Below are 19,617 nucleotides of genomic sequence, written 5' to 3' on the forward strand. Positions count from 1 at the left end.
AGTCAAGAGGTGGAAGAGCATTGAATGCCAAACCTCTGAGAAAGAGAAACGGGATTTCAGGGTGACATTTGGCAAACAATTTCAGCAAAGTGGTTGGCAGATGCAAAGACTTATATATCATTGATTACACTTTGTGTAACAGCCAATCTATTTTCGAAAAAGTACATGATCACATGAAGATATTTTGTGGTCAAGAAAAATTCTAAAAGCAAATGCAGCCCTCATGAGTATTTGCACAAAATTCTACATCAATTAATTTTAAAATAAGGTTTTCTACCAAAGGACCCGAGCAAATGGAGAAATTACCATGAACTTGATTACATAATGTAGATGCTAGTGACTTATCTAACAAGGAAATGGCAGAGACTCCTGAGTTTAGATTCTCTCTGCATGTTAGAAAATGTATAATACTACTGTAAGAGTCTCAGTCTGAATACCAAGTTTTACTCTCTATATTTTGTCCCCTACTTCATATCTCCAAGTGGGAGTATGGTGAAAAAAACACAAACAATTTCCATATAAAAGGCCAAAGAGAATGAAAGCAAGAAATATACAAGAAGAGAAACACCAGAGAAGTAGATGCAAGTAAAGTTCTCAAAAGTGAGACAAAAAAAAAAGAAAACTTGCTGCTTATCCTTAATCACAAGTGACTTATTTAAATAGACAAAATGACAGGCTGACCTCCATCTATTTTAACTGCCAAATCCTATCAGCAGGGTGTGATTACCGCCCAAGACCACCTTGGGGGGAGGGGGGGTGATTTTTCAACCTGCCCTGAGAATCCCTGACATTCTTTCCTCCATCCAGAAATCCGGAATTCTTCTAAGGAAACATTTGTGGCCATTAAACCAATTGGAGTTGAACTCATGTCCTAGAGGTTGACAGGACAATTTACGAATGTGCTCTATAACCAAGTCTGGATTAAAACAGAAAATCATGCACAATTTTTTTTCTTCTTTCTTCTTTTTTTAAAGTTTTACAAGTTAGTATCCTCAGATCTGTATCTGAAGAAAGCTAGCAGTTTCTGGCCTAGAATTTCCTGTTCCTAATTTAAAGAAATTAATCTTTTATATCAAAAACAAAAATTAGAAAGACTTAAGCCTCAGGAAAAGTTAACTAAAATTGTGTGTCACGAGTTAAAAAGAGAGCTATAAACAGTCTAAAATATTAGACATAGTTTCTGCAGCTATATAACCAAAAAGAGATAAACAAAATAGTTCCTTCAAATTAAAAAAATTGGGACACAAAAGGCTACAATCTTATGTGCCAGCCATTTAGAAACAGATAACGTAAATAAACTTTTGAGTGTGTTTGTTTCCTTGCTTAGTTAATGGAATATGTTTCCAGGTAAAATGAACTAAATTTTGTGTGTGTGTGTGTGTGTGTGTGTGTGTGTGTGTGTGTGTGTGTTTGTGTGTATTTTCTTACCTGGAAGAATAAAGTTTAATGTAATTCGTTTTTACTTTTTTCCAAAAATTAGATTTGGGATGTCAAACATAAATAATATCTATGGAGAATTAAAATTAAATAAAACTGATACTCATTAAATACGTAAAATTTTGTTCTATGCATTCAGCCTCAGCAACTTCCAGTAAAAATTCAAACCAAGACAAATAATTTTATATATTAATGCACATTTATAACAACTTACATATGGATGTCAGAGGTGTTTTGAGTTAAATTTCCAAACTGTTTGCTCTGAAAATCAGAAATTCATTTTCCTAACATCTAAACATAAGTGCCTAAATTTTTCTGTAAATGCAGTGCTAGTATTCCCAGGCATTAACTGGATAATTGAAATCTCTTAAGTCGGTGACTTAAGCTACCTTTATGTTTACAGCTGTTCTCCAGAGGGCAAAATCTCTTAGACTGTGATAGAATGCCACTCTGTTGCTTTAGTCCCACCTAAAATATATTACCCATGGACCATCATGATTTTTCCCTTAAGTACACACTTTAGCATTCCAAGCATTAATCTCTGTTGGATTAACAAAGAAAACAATCCATGTTAAAGCAATGAAAAGTTGTTTTTGTTCAAAATGATGAAAAGGAAATTCTTTAATATTTTTACTTTTCATGTCCCTGGTTGGAAAAGAAAACATCCAGGATAAAATGACATTTCAATTATCGTCAGTAAAAAAAGAAGAGGGGAACACACACACACATACACACACACACACACACACACACACACACACACACACAAACACACGGGAAACCACAATATATTCTATGTAGATCTGATGGTGTTTTCTTTGTTCTTTTTAGTTCAAGATGAAACAGCTGTTCATTGTTTAAAATAGCATCTCACATTTAGATCTTTTTCGCGTCAAAAGGAAGCCATCTTATCCTTCCAGTTTGCTAACATTAGAGAGGGGTAAACACTCATTTCCTACTTATATTATTTATAATGCAGACTTGTGAACTTTCGCATCCAGTGTCAGTCTGACCCCTCTCCTACAAGGTTTTGAACCTTCCTTCCCCTGACCCCATCAACAGACCAGAGCAACCTGAAGGTCATATTTTCCTTTAATTCATCTTTTAAACACACATTTCCTTATTACAATCCAGCAGCTCTGGCTAATCCAAGGGTTGCTCTTATAAAAGTTGGGGATGGCAGTTATTTTATGACATTTTATCAGTGGGCTGATACCAGCGTCTCAAAAGAAACTTCTTAATGGTTGTGAGATCTTTATAAGAGTCTCATGTTTCCACTCCTTCGCTCAGAGCCATGGTTATGTAAGTACCTGCCAATTTGATTTGAAAACCACATCTTAATTCTTGACCAAAAAAAAAAAAAAAAACTTTTATAACTACGAGTTCTCAAGCTGTTTAATCTAAGTAGCTTGAAGCATGCCTGCAGGCCCTTAAGACAGAAAAGCAGAAAGATATATCCCTTTCAAATGAGTCCTTTAAAATAAATCCTCTGCCTTTAATTTAGGGGACATTTTGGAACCTGTCACACTAAAACTGAATGGTCCACGTAGGTTCAATGCCAGGTCCACCCTGCCCAATTCCTTTCCTGATAAAAAAGTAAGCTGCCACTACATTAAAATGTTAAAAACTCTAGAAACTCTAAATATAGTTAGCAGCTAATCAGAAACCCAGGAATTTTTCTTCTCATACGTACTTAGATAGTATTGCCAAAAGATTATAATGGGACTATTTTACATATATTTTTTAGAAATATAAATAGTTCCAAGACCTACATTCAAATTATAAAACCCCTTTACTGAAATGTTGAAGGTGGAAAATGTTACATAATTCAAAGAACAAAATTTGGAAATCAAATAGTCACACACCATTAATTTGTAGATAAGGACACTGAGGTCCCCAGAGACTAAAGGTCTGGTTTATTGCAGATTAATAAGATTTTGTTTGTATTTGTTGAATGAAGTGCATGATTGCTTTATCACCCTCTTGCATAAGAGAGAGCCTGGGACACTGGCAATAAGCCTGCCCATCACAAATGTCAATTCAACTATTAAAAAATTAACACGGAGACTGAACTGGTCATTTATCCTAACCTAGTTAAAACCAAAACTGCTAGATGATAAGTTATTTTATTTGTTTTTCAATTAGTTATTTTGAATTATTGTAGGATGTCCTCAAACTTCATGCAGTTCTCCACAGTATTAAAGAAATGCTTGTCCATTATTCAATGTTTATTGCCCGCCTTTGAATATTTATTCATTCAAATGTAGCTTTCATGTCCTCTAAGCTCCTCTAAAAAGCCATTTCTTTTTATAACAAATGATCTGAATTTTATCTCCAGACGGTTTTGGAGCTTATGAAACATGAATATGACAATAGTCAAAAGAGAATGGGAAATTCATTTCACAAATGATTTGTAACCTTTCCCTCTTTCTCATCTGTAAATACCACTGTTCTCTTCTTGCTACTGGTGCCGAGTATTTATTCTCTATTTCTCATTTTGCCCACTAAGAAAATGGTGAAGAATCTAAAAGAATGGGCCGTGTCTGAGATCCGGCTGGTTCCCACCCTATCGAGACCTTGTCTCGCCCACGCAAGTGGCACTCCATAACCTTATTTCCACTGACATTTTTTTTTTTTTTTGCATCTTAGAAAAACTGGGCACTAGGAAGTATGTACACCCCCAGGATCTTGAATTTACCCAATCAGACCTTACTCAGCAGCTCAGTGTCTTAATGACTCTGGCAAAATGACATGGGTCATATTTTCACATGGATGAACTATTCCTGAACAATTTCTCCAGTGTGTAAGGCACAAACAGGCTTTTCTTCAATATCAGGCATGCATGTCTTCCCCGCCTCTTGCTTTTTAACAAACATATGTATTGTGGACAGTGCAAGAGAAATTCTATTCCCCATTAATGTTTGAGTTTCTCTCCTACCCACCCGCTTTTTCTGTGCCTTTCAGATGTCTCTCTCTTTCTTGACATTTCAAGATATTTAAAAGGTGGAGGACCTCTATCCTTATTTTTTTTTGCCTGTGGAGATAGACAAACTGTGTGGCCAGTGTATCTCCCACTTTACTCTTTCTACATAGGAATCTGGGGCAAAGAGTATCAATTATCATAGTCATCTTGACACTCCAGAATCTGTACTTTCCTCCCCCCTGGAAATGGTATTCATTCATTCAATTTCATGAGATGCCAAGTTTGGGGCTGGAAGTGGGAACCATTGCAAATTAAAATCCTGGATGTAACTCTCAGTTCATTTGTGCTGCTATAAAAAAAAAATACCTAACACTCGGTGATTTATGACTAATAGAACTTTATTTCTCACAATTCTAGAGGCTGTGAAGTCCAAGATAAAGGTAACATCAAGCTCAGTGTCTTGTGAGGGCTCTGGTCTCCAATTCCAAGATGGTGCCTTGTTGCTACGTCCTCCAGTGGGACTAACACTGTGTCCTCACATGGCTAAAGGCAGAAGAGCAAAAGAGGCAGAAGAGGTAAATAGCTCCCTTACACTTCTTTTATAAAAGCACTATTTCCATTCATAAGGGCTCCACCCTCATGACTTAATCACCTTCCAAAGGCCCTATCTTTTATTATTGTCACATTGGCAATTATGTTTCAATATATGAATTTGGGGGATACATTCAGACCACAGCAATAACTATACCATAATTGTTGCTAGTTCTACTTCCACAAGAGAATGGAATCATCACACAACTTCTACATCCACTACTTGTTATCTAAGATAATACTCTATGTTGCACTTTAACTTAATAGGCAATCAATAAATATTGTTGAATGAATGAAGAATCAGATCAGAAGGAATTTCATTTTTTCTTATTTTTTTCCAATCATACCCTCTGATTATTCCTCATAAAATCAAACAACTATAAAGCAGTCATTCCTGGGGACAGAAAAAGTGCTTCTTTATAGAAAAAGATAGTGCAAAGTATTTCCCAAGGAATCAGGTTGTTTACTCCTAAAAGCAATAAAAATGAAAATTTTCCCATGATGTCACACAATGTGTTGCAAAACACCATCAATCAGGCACTGACCGAGTGCACATTCTTGATGTTATGACTTGGCTGTAATTCAGTAGCTCTGTTCACAAAGTTTTCTCCCATCTTTAGAGTCCTTCTAGTGTCAACATGATCAATAATAGGAAGTGGGTCTACAGAATCATTCATCTGAATGAAAAGGAAAAGATCATTGTTAACTATATGAAATAAGTTATCAATTCCTTCTCCACAGTCACTTCTATGAAAGATTGAAGGATGACACAGGGCCATCTCTAAAAAGAAATAACCAAAGTGCAAAACTCAAGTGATGATATTAGGAAAACCATCTTAAGAAACATGCTTTCTCTCTTTTGAGGTTATACTACACTTATTGGTGTGTCCTGTTTGAACTGTGTCTGGGGTTTATCTTCCGAATATAGACATATGTCTCTGTTTTAAAATAATCCCCAGTTTGGTTTCCCAGCATCACTTTAATGACAGAAATTGTATGACTCTCTGGGGATCTGGAATATTGGGTGGTGCTTTAGTGTAAGTTATGAAAAAAGAAGAAAAGATCACATTTTTGTTGGCTTAAAACAAACAAAAAAATGCCTTAATGGGACATCCTTTTTTCTCAATACCAACCCTATGAATGAGAGACTCTCCGACTTCTCCAGAATGAGTGTGAGCACAATCTAATTCTTTCTTAATGATAAAAACAAAATAATTGTTGGAAGACAAGATAATGACTGGACCACTCAAAAAGCCAACAAGTTATTTACTACACTTTTCACAACAAAGGGGTACCGTCTGTCTGGGTAACCATGTGAAAGAATCTAAGAAGAACATTTCAGGTGTCTGTCCTGAAATATGCAGATCAAAGAAAAGTTAACTTCAATATTCATTTTAGTTCTAATTGTTGGTTAGATGCTTTCTTGTATTAATAACATGAATATGGGGCTTGACTTCACTCAACCAGACAGTTATAGATTGTCATAGGAGTTAGAAGTTTTGTGATTGTAATAACTGCGTGATTATATCTCTGAACTAGATGTCTCATAACCAAGTTGGTCAGAACATTGACACTGAATCAACGAAAGCATGCAGCAGTAGTTTTTAATAAGAGCAGCTAAAGTCATAAAGAATGGTACCACAGGTGCTTTATGTCACTCTGCCTTTCTCCATTAACCTGAAAATGTCCCCAGAGGACTGCTTGCCAAGTGAAAGGGAAACTGCTCACTGCTTGAGATCACTGCTCTCCAATTCTCCAACACAGTCACACAGGCCACCATGCAGTAGCTTTCTACAGTTTTGCACATTGTTGGTGAAATTGCCAGTCACGACAGAAATGACTTCTCATAGCAAGGCAGAGTAGACAGGTGCTTGGGCCTTTCTTCCATAATGTCCGCAGTAAGCACTCACTGGGATGCCAGAATAACACAGAAGCATCTCTTGGGAAAGTCACTCTGCAGTCCTATCTCTTGATCTATAAAATGATGTCCCCACTATCAGGTTATAAATGCAGAGTAGCTTTTGTGTAGCATCACCGGCAGCAGGAATTTATGTACCATACAGTTTTATTTCCTCTAAAAAGTCACAAATTAGTGTATATCAAGCAAGTCTGGAAAATAATCTGGCTGGCTTCTTAAAAACATTGACAACCTTAAATATTTTAGAAAGAGATTTATTTAAAGTCATCACTTTAAATTATGTATTTAACAGACAGATTATAACATATTCTGTCTGTTAACACAAAAACTTGGGAAATTCCTGTTCAGGTACTGGGACACTTTCTTCTATATTCTGCATATTCGTCAGTCTGTGAGTATGGATTTGGCTTTTGGAAGTGACCAGTCATCATTAAGTATCAATTGTATAAATGAGATGGGTGATGAAAGTGGGCAGTGTGAATTTAGATCAAAAATGAAGTGTGACTATAAATATAACAAGACTGATTTCCTCCACTAGTCACAAGCCATGCCTGAGGGCAATTCCAAGGCTGAAGCTATGGATGAGAGGGTGATCTGACAGGGACAGCTGTCATCAGTCATCCTGTTGACCTTCGAGGTTAATTCACCTGATCTGGCTGGCTGACTGAGGGTCATCTCCAACTGCCCTCACTACCCCATGGGCATCCCTTTTGAAACTCTTTGAATGATAATAAAAATAAGGAGAAGAGAGACCTTCTTTTACCAGGAATGGCTATCCATTCTTTCAAAAAGTGTTTATTTAGCTTCTTTTCTATATCAAACATTGTCTAGGATATGCTGGAAAACAAGACACATCAGACTCCTACACTCAGAGTTAGGACATAGAGAATTTTTAAGATGAAATCAATGATAATTGTAAATGCTGATAAACGTAATGAAGAAAAAAATGGGGCCATCACACAAAGAAAGCCATTACATCAGGAGGTTAGAGCAAGTCTCACTCTGAGACGGTATTATTTCTGCTAAGACCTGAATGATGAAAAGTTGCCAGCCATGAGGAAATCACGGGGAGAATTTGCAGGCTGAGGGAAGAGCAAGCATAAGAGTTCTACTACAGGATGAGCCAGATGATTTATAGCACTTGGTGGAGTCAAGTGCCCTGTTTCTGAGTATAATATGAGCAAGGTCCATTATATATTCAAGTGGTTGTATTCTACCACGAGCATCAAATTTTGGAGTTCCTAAAATGTTTTGGCCAAAGCAGCATCCAAACAGTGATAGGTATGGACTTTCCCATGGTGACCCCTTGGAAAGGGACAACACTCCCATGGTCACAAACGTTCTCAGGTGTTAGAATGAAAATGAGGTATTTCTTAAGAGTTATACCAATGGAAATTTCACACATTTTTAAAGATGATTTTGGCCAGTACTTAATTTGGCATTTTTTTTCTAGGCCTAAACATTTGCTTCCTGCTCAGGCAAGCTTGAGAAGACAGGATCAAGGGAGTTTTGTGGTCCAGTGAGCAAAGGATGGGAAAATCAGAAAGATTTTGAGTTATAATCCCAGTTGAGCTACCAGGTGACCTTTAGGCAAGTCATTCGACCTCCCTGTGCCTCATGCTCCCAGCTGGAAAATTGGATAAGACCAGCAGGATATCACTGAAAACCAGATGCTACACCGAACTCAAGCTTTCCCAGCTCAATAAATTACCACCAAAGGGGCGGGGGTGGGGAGGGGCAATCTATCAGCCCATGTGAAATGCCCAATTAATGACATTAGGTTACCCTTTATATTAAAAAGTTATTAATTTCTCCCATATTTATCAAAACGAACTAATAAAATGGGTAATTCAAACATGAGTACTATTTCCTGAGATATTTAGAGGTGTCACTCTGGCTTGCCTTGACTTTGCCATAGCGTATTTGTAGGTTAATAATTGTTACAATCCCAGTCTTGCCTCATTACACCTTCCCATGGCAAGTCACGCCAGTGTCAATGACACACAGCTAGAACAACAAAGAGAAGGTCAAAACAGGAGTTTATTTCCCCATGTTTCAAACAAAATAAACTTGCAGTTTCTATATGAAACAGGACAATAATGTTTTGTGTTAGATATTAACGTTATATTTAGATGGAAAGTAAAAATTCCATCACTCATCAGAATGTTTTGTCTCTGTCAATAATGAACAACGTCTTACCTACAAAGACTAAATCAGAAAACAAAAAAGAAAAATAAAACTGGAGTTTTTTTTTAGTTTAAAATAAAATGTCTTTATTAGCCTCATGGAAAAAAAGTATATTAATTCAAGTTAAATAATCTACTTGACCAACTAGAAGGATGTTTGTGATGAAACTGACATTGCTTTTCCACATGAAAAAGTTAACCTGTGAGTATATTTGAGAAGTAGCAACTTTCTAATTTTTTATTTATTAATTTTTAATTTACAAATAATAATTCTTTATATCTATTGGGTACAATATGATGTTTTGATCTATGTATACATTATAGAAAGATTCATTAAAGCTAATTAACATATCCATCACCTCACCAACATACTTTTTTGTGGTGAGGACATTGGAAATCTATTCTTTTAGCAATTTTGAAATATATGATACAATTGTTATTAACTGTGGTCACCATGCAGTGCTATCCATCACTACAACTTATTCCTCCAGTCTAACAGAAACTTTGCACCCTCTGATCAATATCTCCCCTTGCCCCTTCTCTTCCTCTCCTCCCCAGCCCCTACTACATTTACTACTCTCTGCTTCTATGAGATGAACTTATTTAGATTCCACATATAAAGGAGATCATACTTAAAATTGGGTCACAGATAGTATCACAAGACCACAAACACTATTGATGGGTAGATGGGCTCAAAATAGGTTCAAGTCCATCTGTGTGTAATAAGTATCTGCATATTCAGCAATATCCTGGTGTCTGGCTTAGTGGAACATTTTTAATGTTATATGAACGTATGTTGAAAGAAAATTAACTAAGCAAGCTGAAGACATTAAAATATTACTGTGGGTACCAGTATATGCCTAACATTACTCCAAAGGATTATGCACAGAGAATGCATGTGGCATGAAAATTCACTTATGAAAACTTCATTAAGTGCTCTCTTCTCTACTCGAAAATGTAACACACAACAGCTTCTTTCCTCTGAGTGACTTGGGTGGAAGCATGGATGCCTTCTTGTAGTGCAATACCTGTGAATAAGTCAGCTTTTGTGTGGCCGATTTTCTTTTTAGCTCAGTGAATTGATGCTCCAGGCAGATATGATGGCTGTTTTTTTGTTTGTTTTTTAATTAAATGTTGCCAGCTATTTTTTTGCCTTAATTCTGATCAAAGTATTTTTCTGCCTAAGCGAAAGTTTTTATTTTCTTAAGGATTCATTGACAGTATAGATGGGGAATGGGTGGCTGACATATATGTAATTGAGTGATCTTGATAACAGCTATGTAACTAATGACTAAGGACTCACTGTCACTCACCTGAAAAATAGAGAAGGTAATAATACCTATCTTGAAAGGCTATGATAATGATCAACAAAATAAAGATGTTTTGTCAATTACATGATGCTATAGGAATGTAACTTATTGTTCGTGACAGTTGTTTGTCCTCATGAGTGTGTCTTAGGGAGTTACCCATTCAGGTAGCCTTCATCCCTTTCTATGGGCAACCAAGTACTTATCTGACTGGACCTGAATCGGTTACTCCAGGTGAGCCATTTCCTAAGATGCCCCAGTCTTGGACAGCCAACTGAGGGAGCACAGGGACCACACAGAGTCACAGCAGCCTGTGCATGGGTTAGCCATATCTCATCTCTCCTCAATCGGTAATTATCAATTCCGTAAGTGGGAATCATCCTCCACTCAGGAAACATGGCAATAAGTAATTGGTATTATTTACTATGTGCAAAAGCAAGTTGTGCCACTTTTCCCTCAGTCCTTTTCAGTAGGGCATCATCTGTTTTGTTCTTAAGCATGGATAAAGATTTGGAACAAATCCGTGCCCCTCCCTGCCAAAAAATTATGACAATAATAAGGGAGAAGGAGACAGCGAGAGGTTGAGAGAGTGTGGTAATTTTTGGAAGAAGAAAGTGTAGGGAAAGAGAAAAGCTCACCTCAGCAAAATCATGAACACGTACGCAAAGGGCACATTTGGAAGCATAAATGAAAATACGTAAATCAATATTAATCATCTTCAGAAATCAAAGACACTAACTGTCATCACTGTCATTAATTGTCTATTAATGGTGCTTTAGGATAGAGAAGTATTATGATGTAACCAACACTCTTTATAGAAAGGTAAGTTTTTTAAAGATCTTTTGAATGGAAGCTCTAAAGGAAAAAATGCATGTTGCACATCAATATCTACTAATAAACACTAATACAAGTTTTTAACAATCAGAAATTTAGTTCAGGCCCCAAAGGAAAAAAATGTGTATGTTCTACTTTATCATGAAGTTACATGATCTTTTACATCATTTTTCTTCTTTTATATTAAGGTTTTTAAAATTTTTTATAGTTTATTCTCTTGGGGCTAAACTCATTATTATCACACAGTTGTATATGTTAGCCAGGCTTAGAGCTGGGGTAAATAATGCTAAACACATAATTTACTTTTAATGGATGATCGTCAAAATAAGGGGACTACGGGAATGTCATTATAATGGAAATTTCTGTGTAACACATGTATTTTAAAATCTCAGTCTGGCAACATCTGATAGATTATAGCTTCAGTAGAGTGAAGAGATGTGGATATTTCTTTGAAACATGTCGGTGTGGATATTGATGTGCAACCTGTATTTTTTTCAGGTATGATGTTCATATGCTGCTTAAATAACTGGCTTAAAACCTTGTTAAACCAGCTATTTAACATCACTTAAAGGATTAAATCAATCCTTTCTTTCTCTTTTATAACGAATAATTCTTAAAACCAGTTTGCACATATGGACAGCCCTAGTCATAGGGTTACCCATAAAAAGATATGATAGAATTTGGAAAATTCCCATCACACTTTGTTCAGTTAGTTTCAAAAGCCTTGAAGGGTTTCTCCCATTCCCCACTCACTCCCATGGGGTGGTGATAAACAATAATGTTTTCCAGTTGGCATGTCTACAAACTTCTGGCATTTAGCTGAGAGCAAATCACATTTTTTACTATATAAAAAGATTTTGATGAGACAGTATGAAGTATTTCAATGTTGCCCATAACAGCTTCTTAGGTTAATAATATGTATTAAAGCCTTCCAAAATAATAATTGACATTTTATGCAATAGACAATGAGGGTTGTAAAAGCCTGCACCTATTGAATTAATATAAAGGATATTTGCAAAACAAAAGCAACTGATTTTCTTCAGAAAAAATTTGTATTAGCAGGTTTATGTCCAATACATCCTTAATTATTAATGAAAGCCTGCAATGCCAAGTTGATCACTCATTAATTCAAAGTAAGTATTAAAATAAGTCAAGTAAAGTCATAAATGCAAGGCACCTAGAATTAAAATGTGTGGTGAAAATAAATGGAAAGAAACACAGCTTTATCCCGTAAAACTTGGGCAGCTTTGTTGGCAAAACTTCTAAAACTATTTCAGAGGCAGACTAGGCAACCAGAATCAGCAGCATATATTAGCTATATCATGATACCCAAAACCCAACCTCAAATTTTACCTATGGTATAATACAGCATCTTGCATTTTCTAAAGCAGTTCATTTAATATTTGGATGCTCGCCAAGTTCTCTAAACTTTACCTAGTAGTTAAATGTGGCTTTTAACCATGACTTACATTCCTTAATACAATTTCAAAATTTGCTTTTTTGGCTTCTGCTCTTTCTGGTAATAACTGCTCATTTGTGCTGACTCATATTCAATATTTGATGCATAGTGGCTAATATTATTTTCTTACTTAAAAGAAGACCAATTATTCTTCATGCTGTATTTGTCTATTTGTTTATTAAAATGTTTCCCTAATTTCTAAAATTCTTTAAGGTAATATGTTTTTCTAGATTTTTATCTTCACTTCATTCTGGTCCCATTTGCCAAGAAGAGGAAATTTGCCTTTTTTTGCCCACCACATTCCCTGGCTCCCCTATGCACAACTGACAAAAGCAGCTAGAGAGCTTTCTACTTGTGGTGAAAGGGAATTGGCCTGGATTCTGCCATTACCAAGAGATTCATTATATACTTCAAGCTTATGATACCATTAATTTCAGCCATTCCAGGGCAGCAATGAAAAAATGCAGTCCACTGTGCAATCTATATCCCCAATCTTGTCTCCAGACCCAGTTATTTAACAACCTGGACGTCTCCACTTGATGCCCCAATGGAATTTCAAACTCAAACATCTGAAACTGATCCCTCACATCCTCAGCAAACTTGCCCACTTGCTATTTACCACTCCTCAGCAAAAGACACCACCAGCTACCAGTTGTATCAGATGGTGTAAAGTTTTATAGTCACAACTTCACTTTCTAAATCTGAAACTCTGGGATCAGTTGCACAATAGAAGAAATAGGCAGGAGCCTCTACTACATTATTTAAAGGAGTCTGTCAAAATTTCCACCTGTTGACAAATGCCCAAGTGCTAATTATCTTCTGTTTGCCCCTAGAGTCTTAGATTCCACCCTTCTCCATGCTGTGATATGTATAGTCCTTTGTCCACCAGCTTCCACCTGGGTTCACCCAGTGGGAACCCCAAGAGGAAAGGGAAGGGAAGAAGGAACACAAGACAAGGTATTTTGTCTTCAGGCTGCCTCCCTGCGAAGTCACCTCAGGTAGGCTGTTTCTTTAAGATGAAGGTTTATGCCCCTATCAAGTTGGCCTCTTCTATATGGCCCACTCCTTGTGGGATCGTCTGATAATGACTCTTTTTCCCAATTCCTTCAAGTGTAAGGGTAGCTATGATGTAATAACAGATCACTAACCCCAGGTTACTTCACTTTACCTGGTGGTTATCCTCCACCTACCTTTGTAAATGTCCCTTTGTAAATATAGCTTCTTCAAACTCTTGTTCATTTGATTAAGCCTTCTGTTTCCCACTGGGAGTCTGACTGATGGACCACCCTTCTTCTTAGTCTTTAAATGATTCTTTATTTTATTAATGACATCATATGAATTATGCTTCTAGATTAAGGCAATAATGCTGAGGGGAAGAAGGCAAAATGTGAGAGGGGGGTGTGTATTAACTCACTAGCATCCATTGATTGTAATGATAGATGTGCTATATTTCCTGGGAAAAATCTGATTACTTACAATGAAGAAGGAAGCATACAGATTGCTCCTGCCTTAGGTAGAAGGTACTAGTGAATTGAGTGGCTGCAGAGAGGTACTGGGAATTTAGGATGGAAGAGGGTTAGAGGAGAGGCAGACAAATCAAAAGTAGTTTGTGTGTGTGTGTGTGTGTGTGTGTGTGTGTTTTGAGCAGTTACCAATCTGTGCCTGAGTTGACTCTACTGTGTACATACTATGTAAGTTTTCCCCACCCCAAGTCTGCAGCTGGTGCAGCCATTTCTGTGTCCCTGGCGTTCTGCACACTCAGTGAGTCTCCCTGAGACCTCATATGGTTTACCTATCCTCAAAGGGACAGGCCCTGGCCTGGGGTGAAAGAGTTTTCTAGATTGTAGAAACTTCAGTTTGCTTCGGCCTGACAGAGCAGTTTAAGTGTGACCTTCTACCTCTGTCCTACTTTCAGGAATAAAATCTGGTCTGATCTCACCCTAGACTTGATTGGAAGCTCCTTGTGGCAAGAATCAGGCTGTGTTTCCACATTATGTTTCCAACAAAACACCTTCAGGCTGATCCTCAAGAAGATTTGGCCAGATGAATTATGATCTAAATGGTTTAATTGTTTTAAATTTTGCTTTTTGTCTAAGAAAACTGTCCTTATTTTTAACTGGGGAAGAAAGGAAAGAAGGGAAAGAGAGTGGTTGCGGGAGGGAAGAAAGCATGCTTAATAGAGCATTTTAAAAGCTGAATTCTAGACCCTAATTCTGTTTCTTACGTGATATTAGTCAAATGTACTTAAACTCTTCTTTTGTAAAATAAAATAATAACTCCTTATGGGAGTTGTTTTATTAAATGTTGATATCTTCCTATTTTAAACATTCTTCTAACTCTAAAATTCAAAGTACCCTTTTTAAGAAAGATTATTTCTCATTGTTTCTTCAGTACTAGATGTCTGCTTATACAGAAACCTGCAGTTTTATTTGCTCCACTTCATCTCCAATAAATGATAATCTATAAAAACTAAAGCATTATATGGTTGTGTAAAACTCAGCTCTGTGTAAAGTCTACTGGTAGAAATAAGCAGAGGAGTTGCTTTATAAAGCATCTTTGGTTTAATGAAGCCCTTCTGACAAATGATACTGTGGAAGTGAGCATTTTCATTTCTTCTGAACAGAAACCTTAGTCATCCAAAAAGCATGTTTTCTTCTCTAAGCTTCACAGGAAATATCAGAGTAGAAGATGATCATTCAGTCATTCAACATTAAGTTGCTCTCTGAGGATACTGCCAACAAGGGTATAAATTGTACTTGGTGGTTTTTGTGAATTGGACTCTGGTCAACTGAGTTCTTCATTTAAACCACCAACTCATTTCACATAAATCACTGCACAGCCCTCTGTCTGCAACACCATTTTTCCAGGACTTACCTCTTAGGTATAGGCAGGAATTGAATCGGTACCCTCAGGGCAATAGGCTTCAAAGTACATCATTAATAACTTCTGCATTCCATTTACACTAGATAAGGCCTCGTGGGCTAGGGAAAAATTCACAGGTTCTAGCTATCTGGGTTGGCACCATCATTCAGCCAAGCTTAGGCTAGCCAGTTCAATTCACCCCAAGCCACAAGTTTACCTTTGGGAAAAATTTTTGGAAGGGGAAGTTTTACATATAAGAAAGCCACAAGTATCCTGGAAAAGACAAAAGTGAATACAGCAAAAACTTCTAGAAGAATCTTTCATTGTTTTAATAGTTGGGGCCCATTGGGTCTACGAAACCATCTCTATAATGAATTTATTAGAATGTTGCTTCTTTATTCAAAAGCAATACAACAATTGATCAGATCATTTTCCTTCTTTTATAGATGATTTTAGAGGAATAAGATCACTGTACACATCTGAGAAGGTTAAATGAATTTTATTGATAGTATGTAAGAATTAATCCAGCAAAATCAAAGGTCTGCTACTATTGACAAAAGAGGAAGTCATTATTATTTTTGACAGTATCAAGTCCTTCAGTAATTACCAGTGTTCTGAAATACAACAAATCAATCTTGAAGGACAAAATCTTGTTTATTGTGAAATATGTTTATATATTTATATGATTTAAGTTAATGAGTTTTCCTTTTGCATTTTGAACACTGACAGTAGTCAATACTTAAGCATGATTTGGGTGTTTCCTTGGTGAATCTTTGGTCTGTCCTCAACCTGGATTTAATTTCACGTTCAGCTCTACTATAAACAACTACAGATAGCCAAAAGGCTTTTATGAGTCTCTTTTTTAAAAACTGTCATCAAAAAACATACAAAACTATAATTAAAACAGATTTTGTTATGTTTTGATGATTGAATTATCTTCTCAGTAACTGTCCATGAGTTAAGGCAATCCATGACTCATTTTTTTAGTCACCCTGAATTTTTCCTGAAACAAGGTAATGAGAGAAAAATATTGCTTTTAAGTGAGCTCATATTAAGTAAAAATGAGAACACCAAAAAAAGTGAACAAAAATAAAAAGAATTTTATTAAAAAACTCATTTTAATAATATTTTCAGCAGTCTGTTCTGTTAACTTCATTTTCTCCTTGGCTTTGAAGACATCAATTATTTACCATCCACAGCTCGCTTGATTTTCAAAGCTGCTATTTTTGCCTTGTTAATTCAAATCTTGAATAAACTGTCCGTGTTTTCTACTCCTGGAATATTCAGTTGGTAATATTCCTACAAAATGTTTCATTGCTAAGAAAAAAGAAAGAGGCTTGATTCTCTCCCCCTTGCCTACTATATGAATTTTGACTTATAAATTTTAATGCACTTAAAATTATTAACTAACTTTATGATGCTGGACTATGGTGTTTTTAGTTACATAATGAAATGCTCAACTTGAAACTCATCATTAGACTAATCAAACTGTGATGCCTTAAGATTAGGTTAGGAAAATGTCAGCACATATTAATTTATTTAATTTGAAAATAACATATCAGAGACCAAAGCAATTTTCAGGGTTAAATTATCTCTCTGCTTATCAGATTCATGATCTTCTGGGTTCACAGATCAAGTTCCCTTCTTCCCATGTGCCATGTGAAAACCGCCAAACACTGTTTAGCTTACACAATGTGTTATACACAGCAAGGCCTGCTCCTTCAGTGGGTACAAAGAAGGTAATTCAATCTTAAAGTTCTACTGCTGTCATAAGTGTTTATGACATCACCAAGACCTAGCAGCTGAATTGTAGCTTTGTCTTCTCTCTTCTAACATGCATTATTAGAGATAGACTGTCAACGTCTAAGCAGTCATTTTAACCTCTCCTTTACAAAAATCACTGCTTATAAAAATTCCCTGAATTGTCAGGATAGTAGAACAAATGACTGCCAGTCTTCTAATAACTCTACCAACGGAGAAAGGGACAACCCTTACTGTTAATTCTCAGAGTTCACATACAATCATGCTTTACATTTGTAGACCTCAAAAGCTCTTACAAGTTAGTGAACATTTTAAGATCACCTCCCTTTGCCCAACCCTGATGGTCCGGCACAAGTCTCACTTCCTGGATGAAGACAGTGTAGACATAAGGGAAAGAATGTGGGTGGAGTTGGAGATAAAATGGTTCAAAGCTTATTTTCACCACCTACTAGACAAGGTGGTTATTAACGGCCTTTGTTCCTTTCCTCTGCTACTGAGTGGGAGCTAAGGGCTCTAGATGGGAATGACCCAGTTAACATACTTGGTCATTTAAAATAGTCCGTATAGCCAGTATAGCCTAGTGTGGTGGTGTGTCCCTTTTGGCTAGTTGAGAGGCTGAGGTGGGAGGATACTTTGAGTCCAGAAGTTCAAGACCAGCCTGTGCAGCATAGGACGACCTCATCTTTAAAACAAAAACAAAAACTAATCAGTATAAAGTCATTGCCATTCTATCTTTTAAAGGTGGACACAACCCAGGCCTAAGCCAATTAGAGTATAGTTTTCTACAGCCACAGCAATTGATGCGGAAGTGGACATGTGACCTAAGTTTGTTTGGTCTTAGTGAAGCTGAAGCCTTTTATACATTTTTTTTTGTTCTAAATGATATGTACAGTTCAGAGGCTTGGACCTGCTGCAGCTACCACAAACTAAGTGGCTAGAATACAAAACCAAAACAAGGAGAAAGACTAAGCTAAAACAATCTCAGAACAAATGATTGGAAGCCCTGATCAAACCATAACTGAAGCTCTCTCTGCCTAACTCATCTTTTTGCAATTACATGAGCTGATCTCTTGTATTATTTAAGACAGTTGGAGTTGTTCTTTCTGTTGCTTGTGATCAAAGTACCCAAACTGACTGACTAGTTCGTAATCTTTAGCCTTAGTGTGCTTATCTATAAATGAAGATAACAGCAACCACCTTGTAAAGCATTTTTGAGGATTAAATCAAATGGCACACATGAAATCTCTGGCACAAGGTCCTCATAAATTACACCTCTTTTTCTACCGGTGGCCCAAGAGAGGTACCATCTAAATCCTTAAAGCATTTGTCCACACTTGACATATCTATCATTCTGCATTCATACTTGGAATTTTTGTGTTACTCTTTTAGGGATTCTTGACCTGGGATAAGAGTTGGCTTTTGGTAATCGTAATCCCTTTGAGAACCAAAAGAGAGCTACAAGCTCTCTCCACCAGGAAAACAAAAATACAAATATGACATACATATATTAATGAAGAAAACAGCTGCCATCATACACAGGAAGGCATTTCCTATAGTCAGAGAGAAGCTTAAAAGACCAGACAGATCGATGCAACTCTTTAATTTGATATTCATTTCAAACAATTATTATAGCCCCTTTAAGCAGGTTATCATCTCCTTTTACATAGCACTGAAATTTACTAAATTAATGCTATGGTCTCTGCTCTCCTGTTCAGTGCTACAAGTTTTCTGTTACCAATGTGACCCAGGTCCCCCTCCTTGTGAATCACAAAACTTTCCCTCATTTGCTGACAAAAAAAATTTTCATGAAAAATTTTAGTTGATTACATGTATTTTTTAAAAGCCTTTGATTTTGATATGTTAAGTTGTCAAAGGAGTTAATGCTGTCTGATTTCAGGCACTGTACACTTACACTCTCTTCTTCCTACATCCAGTTTTTAGTAAACCACTAAGTCTTATGTTAACTCTCACCAGTTCAGGTTAAGAATACATAGATTAATTTTATATCATCTGTGTCAGTTAGGCTTTGCTACCTTATGAACTATGCAGAATTTAGTGACTTAAAACAATATCTATTTAGCTCATGGTTCTGTTGGTCAGCAATTTGGGCTACATCCAACTGGTTAGTTCTTTGGGTTTCAGGTAGGCTCCCTCACGTGCCCATGTTAGCTGTTGGATTGATTTGGGTTGCAAATCTAGAATGCCAAGTAATGCAAATCTAGAACTAAGTCCTTCAGCTGGGATTTAAGACAGTTGGAGTTGCTCTTTCTGTTGCTTGTGATCAAAGTACCCAAACTGACTGACTAAGTCCCCTCAGCTGGGACTTAGCTCTCCTCCAT

This window comes from Hylobates moloch, unplaced genomic scaffold (assembly GCF_009828535.3).
Source record: "Hylobates moloch isolate HMO894 unplaced genomic scaffold, HMol_V3 SCAFFOLD_21, whole genome shotgun sequence".
NCBI lineage: Eukaryota > Metazoa > Chordata > Mammalia > Primates > Hylobatidae > Hylobates > Hylobates moloch.